The sequence below is a fragment of the Myotis davidii genome, unplaced genomic scaffold, assembly GCF_000327345.1.
Source record: "Myotis davidii unplaced genomic scaffold, ASM32734v1 scaffold205, whole genome shotgun sequence".
Classification (NCBI taxonomy): domain Eukaryota; kingdom Metazoa; phylum Chordata; class Mammalia; order Chiroptera; family Vespertilionidae; genus Myotis; species Myotis davidii.
This window is the reverse complement of record NW_006297573.1, coordinates 4,132,146-4,142,153: the sequence shown is the minus strand read 5'-3', so window position 1 is coordinate 4,142,153 and position 10,008 is coordinate 4,132,146. Positions and strand designations below refer to the sequence as shown.

Sequence of the window (10,008 nt, the reverse complement as noted above, 5' to 3'; positions counted from 1 at the left end):
AGAGCCAGGGAAGTTGGCTGGGGGAGGGCAGGTTCTGGGGAACTGAAAGGGACTGCTGGAAAGCAGGGTGTGAGGAGAAATAGGGCAGCAATAGGCACTTGGGAATATAAACTGCCAGGAGCTAAAGCAATCGCCTTGGAGAAGAATGTGAAGAGCTGGAGCAAGAAAGAGAAAATGTAAGGAGTCTAGCAGTGACGTGAACATCGTAACCAAAGTGAAGGGCAGAGAGACCTAGAGTGGACTCGCTCCAACAGAGACCGAATGGGGGTGGAGAGAAACCATTTCCTCTTAGACTGCTTTGAAGGGGAGGGAGGGTCTCATAATTCATTCACACCCAGTTGTATGCACTTACTCACTGAACCCTCACAACCACCTTATGATACAGCTCACGTCATTATTATCCCTGTCCCACAAGTGCAGCAACCGAGGCCCATGTTAGCTGACTCACCCAAGTCACACAGCTAGTAAGTGGAAGGAAGGTCCCGGATTCAAACCCAAATTCCAGCTTCAATGTTGCACATCTTTACACAACACCATAGAGCCCATTTGTCTGCTAAGAACTTTAAAGCTAGTAGGGACCCTCCAGTTAGAAATGGGGTGACAACATCAGTCCTGGGTGCTGCTTTAGGCTCTGAGCATGGATTAAACCGCTGAGAGCTCAGCCTACCCTTGTGAGTTGCCCCAACAGTTCGGAGTTGTACACACCCTCCAGTTCCTACGCAGGAAAGAAATGACTATTTGCACACTGGCTGTGCGTGCTCTACTGAAGAAGGCAGGGCAGGAAGGGCAATTCTGTAAGAAAGATGAGAAGGCGAGGCAGGAGGCATCCCAGGGTCTCCCTGTGGTAAGGGGCTAGACAGACATGAGCAGAGCAAGGACGATGGGCCAGGTACAGAGGCCACCAGGGAGGAAAGCCCTGGGTGCCTAGCAAAGGACAAATGTAAAGTGGGACCTCGCCCCCAGGTTGACTTTTCTCCCCTAGCATATCGCTGGTGATGAGGTATGGACCCCCTGACCTTTCCTCCCTAGAGATAACATTTAGGCCTCCATTGTATTGTAGCTCCAGGCCCAGAAAAGCTGCAAAACCAGACCAGTGACCCCCTGCCTGACCTCAGGACCAGCTGCATTGGACAATGACCCCCTGCTCTGGCGCTGACCAAGCAATCGGTGGAGACCACAACCCTGAAAGGACACATGTGGAAAGTTGATGAGTATTCTATTGAGATTTTACCCCTGGGACATACCCTAGAATCTCCACCCTTAAAACCCTTAGGTGGAGGACCTAGAGGGCTCTCCTTTGGAGAGCATGTCTGAGCCTTTCCCTTTCTCTCCACCCCTCCCCGCAATCAGTGGAGACCACAACCCTGAAAGGACGCACGTGGAAAGTTGATGAGTATTTTATTGAGATTTTACCCCTGGGACATACCTTAGAATCTCCACCCTTAAAACCCTTAGGGTGGAGGACCCAGAGGGCTCTCCCTTGGGGAGCATGTCTGAGCCTTTCCCTTTCTCTCCACCCCTCCCCGCGCCCCCCACTAAGGCACATTACCATTGGCTTCCTCACTCCCAAGCTCCAATGACCATTCTTTTGCCTCTAGGACTTGTTCCCTAAGCCCATTTCTTCCAGGAATTACTTTTTCTGCCTCTGTGATTTTATAAATAAACTAGAGGCCTATTGCATGAAAAGATTCGTGCAATAGGCCTTCCCTTCCCCTGGCTTCTGGCACCAGTTTTCCTCTGGCACCTGGGATCCAGGCCTTCGCTCCGGCCGGAGCTGCCTTCAGTCTTCGCTGCTCTGGCTGGAGCCGCCTTCAAGCCTTTGCTGTTCTGGCCAGAACCGCCTTCAGTCCTCGTTCCACTGCTTCGTGCCTACATATGCAAATTAACCGCCATCTTTGTTGGCGGTTAATTTGCATATCTCACTGGTTAGCCCATAGGAGGTGTAGCGAAGGTACGGTCAATTACCATATTTGTCTATTATTACATAGGATGTTCTCTTACAGTTTGGGTCTTGGCTTTGAATTCTTTCCTAGCCAGAACCCAAGTACCGAGGTTGCTGAACCCAGGTCCAATCTGACCCCATGAATCAGACACCTGGTGCATTCCCACCTCCTACAACATCCCCATTTGTGAACTCAAGGCAGTGACACTAAAAGCCAAGTTAAGGTTATACCACTGAGTTGGGAAATGGCCAAAGAAATCTCTATTCCACATTAACAGACCCATCACCCACATCCTAGCACTTCCACCTCTTCACTGTCTCTTGACTATGTCACCCACCAACATCTCCACTAGGACCACTCAGAAGCCCGACCTCCAGTCTGCAGACCTTAAAGAGCCATAACTTGCACAGCCAGTGGAAGGCTCAGCCCTGCTTGCCTCTCCAGCCTCATGCCTTGTCCCCACACCCTCCCCCATTTCCCCAATATGCAAGCTTCTTGTCTCTCCTCCAAACCAGCCCTCTATCTCACTTCAAGCATGTTGTCCCATCTGTGTGGGGCATTCTCCCTGCTTCCCCACCCCCTTCATTTGACTTAGAGGCCCCTTCTACCAGGTGTTTCCCTTGATGCCCATGTCTCGTGAGACACACGTCCTTTGAATTCTCAGGGAGCCTCCGCGTTTCCTACCACAGCACCTGGCACGCAGCCCTGCCACACCTGTTGAGAAATCTGCATCTCCCGCTAGACAAACAGGTCCCTTGGAGGTTGGGTTATTAAATGTCTCTCCCCAGCCTCTGGTCTAGTACCTGACTGTGGTAAGTGCCCCACCAGGATGGGTGGGCGAGCACATGGTCAAGAGAAGTGGAGTCCACGAAAAAGAGGCTGTTCATGAGACAGGGTAGGGTGGGCTGTACCTCACAAACCCCTGTCTGCTGTCCTTAATCCAACCCCCACCAATGGCTCCCATCCTCCCTCTCACACAGGCTGTCTGAAGTCGCACTTGGGGTCTGAAGTGAGGAGCTCTGGGCCGTGTCTGAAACCCTGCTCCTAAGAGACTCCAGGTGTCTCCTAGGAGACCGTGAATCCTTCCCAGCAAGCAGAGAGGAATTTACTGGAATCCAGTCATGCGCTCCCACCCAATTTCCTGATGACTAAACCCTGCACTTTGAAGGAGGATGGTGAGGTTTTAGAGGCCTGGGAAATGAGAAATGACTCTGAGTCATAAGGGTGAGACCCCCTTTCACTTATGACAGCGGCTAACTACGCTAACTACCTGCTGTCCAATAACCCAGTGACACCCACAGCTGAGACCCTGAAGTCACTTGGCGATGCCTTAACCCTTCTGGAATGAGTCAGGCCGTTGACCCAAAGGTTAAGAAATAAAGATGGGGGTGGAGGGAGGACAAGTGGAAGAGGAGAGGCAGGCAGGGAGGAGAGGCACTTACTGAGCTCAATTCCAAACCCTCTCTTTACTCTGCCCCTTTAGGAAGAAGGGGTTTCGGCTGCCTTGCTGTGCGTGGACACTATCTCCCACACCTCCATCCCCTCTGTAAAATGAGGGCGGGTACTGAACTAGGTGGTCTAGCCCATGTCCAGCTCCATGGGGAGCTCCTTGTAGACAATTTCCAAGTCTCTTTCTCCCTCCCCCTCTCCTTCTTCTTGCCCCATGTCCTGTCATTAAAAGAATATGTGCCACAAACTCCTAACTCAACCCCAAACCAGGGCTGGAGGTGAGGTTGAAGGGTCTGAGTGCAGGCCAAGGAGAATGCCCACCTGCAGGGCAAAGCCACAGGGTTCTGGAGCAGTACCGACCCTCCACACGGCATTGACCAACAGTTGGCATTGCCTGGTATGCAAGGACAGATGGCAGCATTTGATGGAGTATCTGAGCATGAATTAACTGGGGCCCTGAAACTGCCCAGTAGCTGATCTCACCTTCCTCCTTAGGAGATTCGTCTATTTATCTCATCCGTCATCTAAAAATGAAAAGGACAAAACCTCCTCTGAGGACTGCCTGGGGAATGACATCAACTAACTTAGGTGTTTGTTGAAGCTGAGCCATCACAGGCAACTTTGTGATTTTCTATCATTTTAATTTCCTCTCTGCCCTTGAATTCCCACCTTTAATCCATAGTAATAACAATAGTCAATATATAATTATGAATAAAAAGAATGATGACTTCCACCACATGCTGAGTCCTCTTGTGGGCCAGGCACAAGACTTCGCGTTTATATGTTTTATTATATGTACTCTCTCATTTACATGTTTTATACCTATTATCTCATTTAATATTCCCACAACTCATTTTGTAGGTGAGAAGGCTGTGTCTTAGATGAAGTTACATACCCCATGTCACATAGTTAGGAAGAGTATGCCTTTATGAGTTTAATCATAATTGAATCTATTTCATCTCTAAATCAGTTATGATCTCAGAAGCTTTTCTCCCTAATTCCAGCTTCTCTCCATTTAAATCATCTCTGGGAAGTCTCCAAAGCAAGCAGTTTTGCCTTAGGTCTATTTTCCTATCTATCAACAGACATTTAAGTGCCTGCTAGTGTCAGGTACTGTGTTCAATGTACAAGTCACTCAGACCACAAGTGTGGCTGCTGCCCTTGGAAAGACCAATAGAGTCATACAGACATACAAATAAGGAGTTTCTGAGTGTGCAGGGAATGCTGAAGGCACATGGAAAACAGTGGCCCGGTCTACCTAGTGGGATTTTTTTTTAAAAGCTTTAGCAAGGAATCCAAGGAGATGAGGCATGAAAGATGGGCAGGAAATGGCGGGAGATTGGGGAGAAGGTAGAAGAGACAGGACTTGGGGAATAAAGGAATCCAGTTAATTCCAGACTTCTAGTTTAGGCAACTAAAAGGACCTTAGAAATACAGGCTTATGAGGGGAGATGCCACATCTAGCTTTGTTGAATCTACAGTGACTACAGGACATGCAGTTGGAGGAATCCAGAAAGAACAAACACGAAGTTATCCTGAGAGTTTACTCTGGGCCACACACAGCTTCATGTAATCCCTACACCACCCTATTATGATGTCCCCTTTTTACAGTTGAGGAAAATGAAGCACAGAGAAGTTAAATTACTTGCCCAAGATCACATGGCTCTGAAAGGCCAGGCTCTTAGACACAGGTTGAGCTGACCCCTCTGCACAGGGACATGTGGGTCTGAGGTTCAGGAGGGGTTTGGGCTATACACACAGACTGGGCCCATAAAAGGCATCTGAAGCCTTGAAAGGAGACGGGATTACACAGGGTGCATATACGGTGAGGGAGAGGGCCGAGGACAGAACCACGGGAACACCATCTCATCCAAGCAGAAGTCAGCAAAGGATGTCAAAAAAGAAATTATTGGAGGTTAGAAAAAGAAATAAGCCCAGGTGGTTTCCCAGAAGCCAAAGAGCAGTTTCCCCAGAAAAAGAGGGGTCAACGGAGTTAAACAATTCAAGGGGAGCAAAGAAAAGAAGGCCTGGGAAGAGATCCGTGGATTTAGCGGTTAAAAAGCATATTAACTCCTTTTTGTCTATTATAATAGATTCAGCCTCAATTTGAGCTTCAAGGCTTTTTTCTAGCTGGTCCTCCCAGCCACCTCCTCGGCCTCTCCAGCTCCTCTCTACCCCTCTGTGCAAGGCAAGCAAGGCTTCCGAGAGTATTTTTCTATCTGGTAGGAAATTGGGGCTCATCTAAGATCTTCTTGGACAAAGTAACCCTCTTTGCCTCAGCACACGCATTATTCTTTTAGCCAGAAAGACCCTGCCTCTCCTAGTCACAATCCATTTGCCATATTTCTTCAAAACTTGGCCCAAATCTTGAGGTTTTTAAAAATTATTAGTCCCATCCCATTTTAAATTTGTAGGTCTCTTCATAGTTTTTACAAGTAACTACTTCTTGGCACTGAAGGTTTTCCATATATATGTTACATGTTATACTTTAATATCAGGTTGACTCGCCTATCAGATAACAGGCGTTTTAAGGATTAAGGAAATAGAGCAAATCTTCTGTGTGTTGGTACCCCCTCACTGTGTGCTCTGTACAGTGGTTGCTAAGCAAATGTTTGGAATAAGACTGCCCGCTGAATATTTACTCAAAGCAAGTTATTTATTAGCAAGTGTTATGGGGAGGACAAATTTTTGAGATGAATATGTGCTGACCCTCATATTTCTATCTAGGCTAAGTTCTAAGACAAGGGTGGAGTCTCACAGAAATTTCTCTGCCCTGGATGAAGGATAAGTTGTAATTGGAAAGTGTCTCTAGGGAAATCTCCAGATCCCCTGTTCTGAGTAGCTGTCCGTATTCTGATGACATAAAAGTGATGCGTCATGGCAACAGCTTATGAATAACATCCCTGAATTGAGTTTCTATGCAGTAACTGAAGAGAAAATAAACGATTCCACTACCATGGGCAGAACTAAACAAGTATAACAACGGTGTTCATCCCAATTTATTTACTTTCGGGTAGTTCCAGGGGATATTATCATCTGCCTCTAGTCTAAACAAACCATGTGAACTTTAGATTAATATAAAATAAATTACTGGAACGTAAACTAAAAGTACCGAAAATCATTTTTTAAAAAACTTAAGAATTTGAGTGAAACTTTCAAATGTTTTAGGCACAGAATTTTAAGAAATGAAACTTCCAGCCCGTTGCAGGATGAATCCCCAGTAGGGGGCGTGCAGGAGACAGCCAATCAATGATTCTCTCTCATCATTGATATTTCTATCTCTCCCTCTCCCTTCTTCTCTGAAATAAAAATATATTTTTTTATAAAAGAAATGAAACTTTCAGAAAAAAAGGTGGTTGGATAAAGTGAAGTCCTCTACTGGTATACCATCTCAAAGCTCTCAAAGACCAATTTTAAAATATTTTATTTCAATATATAATGGCAGCATATTCACGTTTGATCCAGCAAGCCCCAAGCTAAATTTGTCATCTTTCCTTGCAAGCCTGTATTTCTAAGTCCTGAAAATGGCACTACCATCCACTGAGTGGCCTAGTAGATCTAAAAATACAATATAAACTACCTAATGTGGAGAGGATGGAGAAAACAGAATACATGGCCAAAAATTGGATGACAATAGCAAACAACTATTATCACAATAAATGTAAATGCTAACATTTTTTATTTTGAAAAAAGACTAAATTAAACTATTCTACACCTATAAGAACCTCACCTAAAACAACAGGATTTTAAAAGTTGAAAGCCAAAGGAAGGAAAAAATGAAAGTGAATGCAAAAAAAAAAAAAAGCACAATCATAATAGATAATGTTTATTTAGCAGGTATTATGTGTCAGGTACAAAGTTAAATAGCTTGCTCAAGGTAAGACAATTAAGAAAGAGTTGAGGTATTAATATCATGCAAAGTGTAGGCAAAAAGGTATTATATTATAATAATCAGGATACTGCACATTGAAGATAAAATCATCATGAACGTGTATGCACTGAATAACATAGCACTAAAACACATAAAACAAAACTACCAGAAACATAAGGAGAAATCAAAGGGCATACTACAATTATTAGAGACCTTAATATTTTATCAGTCCTCAGCAGATGAAATAGAAAAAAATAAATAATAATATGGTAAATGTTTATATATGTTCTGCGGATACTTTAATCAAAATATTCTCTATCTTTATATCTTATTAGATCTCCATTATTAATCAAATAATTCAGATCTTCTATATCTAAGATCAGCAAACATTTTCTGTAAAGGGCCAGATAACAAATAGTTTAGGCTCTGCAATCCATACGTTTATAGCTGAAGCAGCCATAGATAATGCATAGACAAATGAGCATGGCTGTGTTCCGATAAAACTTTATTTACAAACATAGGCTGAGGGATGTGTTTGGCCATGGACCTTAGTTTACAGACCCCAGCTCTATATGATTGCTTCTATGGAAGTGGCCTTGGAACACTTACAAAAAAAACCTATATTTTAGACCACACACAAAAATGTGAAATCCTAAAATAAGAAATGTACAGACTATATATTCTAACCACAAATCAATAAAAATAGGAATAAAAGTAAAAACAAACGCACCAAACAACTCCAAAAATCTACCCTTCAAGAGAAACCACTGTTCAATTCACTGTTGTTAAAAGTCCTATTATACCAACACTTCATTTCCTGCCCATTTCCTCAACTCAAGCTGCGGATTTTTAAATAGCGGTGGACCTGAAGTCCAACACCCAGAGTGAGAACAATAAAATCACACCAGTAAAATTCTGTTTCACGCCCCGTTATCTCCACTGCCCACTAGGGTGAAACAGGAAGGCAGCGCCGGCTCCACAGAGGACTGCCAGGGCTGATGCAGCCTGGGAAGGAGCTGGGGCCTTCCCAGGACCCCTTAGGGCAGTGGTTCTCAACCTTCCTAATGCCTCGACCCTTTAATACGGTTCCTCATGTTGTGGTGACCCCCAACCATGAAATTATTTTCGTTGCTACTTCATAACTGTAATTTTGCTACTGTTATGAATCGTAATGTAAATATCTGATACGCAGGATGTATTTTCAGGGGTCGCGACCCACAGGTTGAGAATCGCTGCGGGGGAACTCAGGGCCCAGGCCCTGCCTCCCAAGGCTGCACAGTCCTGTGGAGTCAGGAGGAGGAGGGAGTGTGCCTGACCCGAGCGGAGAGCACTTCCCAGGAATGTTCTGCTCATTCCCGTTTGCCCTTGAAGCAGCACCTCTCCAAACCCTGGAGGAGCCTGTCTGTCTCCCAAGCAAAATTCCTCCTGCCTCTTCCTCCCCTTCATTCCTTCCCTCTCCGGGTAGCAACCAGCACCCCGCCTGGCGAGTGGAGCTGGGCCTCCATCCTCACCCCTCTTGTATCGGAAGTGGCTCAAGTGTTCCCCCTCAGCACCGAGCCCACAGCCGTGGGTGATTCAGCTGCAGCTGCAACAGGTGTGGCATTTACAGACCCTCGGAGGACAGCATCAGCCTGGACAGAAGTCAGGAATGGCAAGTCCTTCAAATTCCTTGAACCTGAGCAGACCTCCCCCTGTGTGCTAGCCTTTCCTCCCCTGGGATGCCGCCGGATGCCGCGTAGGGCCTCGGAGGCATCTTTGGGGCCGTCCGGGTCCTGTTTCCTTGTTTGCCAGGTGGACTGTCACTGAACACGCGGGAGTTCCTGAGCCCCGCCGGGGACAGCAGCGGAGGGGCCGCTGTGGAGCTGAGGGCCCCACGCTCGCATCTAGAGAAGGGGTGGCTGCTATGAACCTACTTCCCCACATTCGCAAGGGCACGCTTGCTATGGAAGGACAAAACCCTTGGAAACTTTTCAGTAACTGGGTAAAGTAATAATTGTCACCATCTTTCCCCTCCTGCTGCCCTCCGCAGGGTCCACCCCTCTCCGCCCCCGTGCCTCCCCTTCGGCTAAGATCTTTCTCCCTCTTTTCTCTTCTCCCGGATGCCGGAGCTGCCCCCCTGCCCGGCCAGGATTCCGCCTGCTAAGAGTTCGTAGAACGCGTCTGAAACTCCTGCCTGATGTTCATTTCGCTCTCCGCCGCTATCTTAGCCTGGGAGGCGCAGAGGGAGAAAACAATCCGAGTTATGTTAAACTAGTTACTAGGGGCATTTCTTTCTAGGGATTCTTTCCTGCCCCTAGCCAGCTGCAGTCCTCATTACCAGGCTTTCTCTCGCGCGTTCCACCCTCCCGACCCCGCTCACCCCCAGGATTTACATCCGGAGGCGGGGCGCGCTCCGGGCTCCGTGCGCCTCGCTTACCCTGTGCCTGGGCTTCGGCGCTGGAACTGGCGCTGCTTCCCGCGCGTTCGAGGCAGCTCGGAGCCCCTGGGTGCTGGGGAGCCCGCGAAAGCGATCCCGCCCTCGAGGCGCCGAGCATTTATAAAGGCGGCTGTCGCCGGAGGGAGGGAGGGAGTGAGCGAGGAGGTGAGCGGAGGGACAAGGGGCGGGAGTGGGTCGGGGGGAGGACACGCCTATTCCAGTTCCGTGGCACTGCACGCTGTTATGAAAATAAAGTCCTCGCGCCAGGGAATGAACCAAAAGCTGCCTGACGTCAGCGGCACAGTCACCCTTGAAATGGAGGAGGCCCC

General features: G+C 47.2%; 1 protein-coding gene across 1 annotated transcript in view; it reads right to left on the bottom strand.

The window, feature by feature from the left end:
• Positions 1–9,942, bottom strand: part of GPRC5A (G protein-coupled receptor, class C, group 5, member A) — a 20,356-nt gene extending 10,414 nt beyond the window's left edge. Inside the window, exon 1 of the mRNA XM_015570140.1 lies at positions 9,680–9,942. The gene's annotated coding sequence lies outside the window, so the exon portion shown is untranslated. The remainder of the gene's footprint in view (positions 1–9,679) is intronic.
• Between the last annotated feature and the right edge of the window lie 66 nt (positions 9,943–10,008).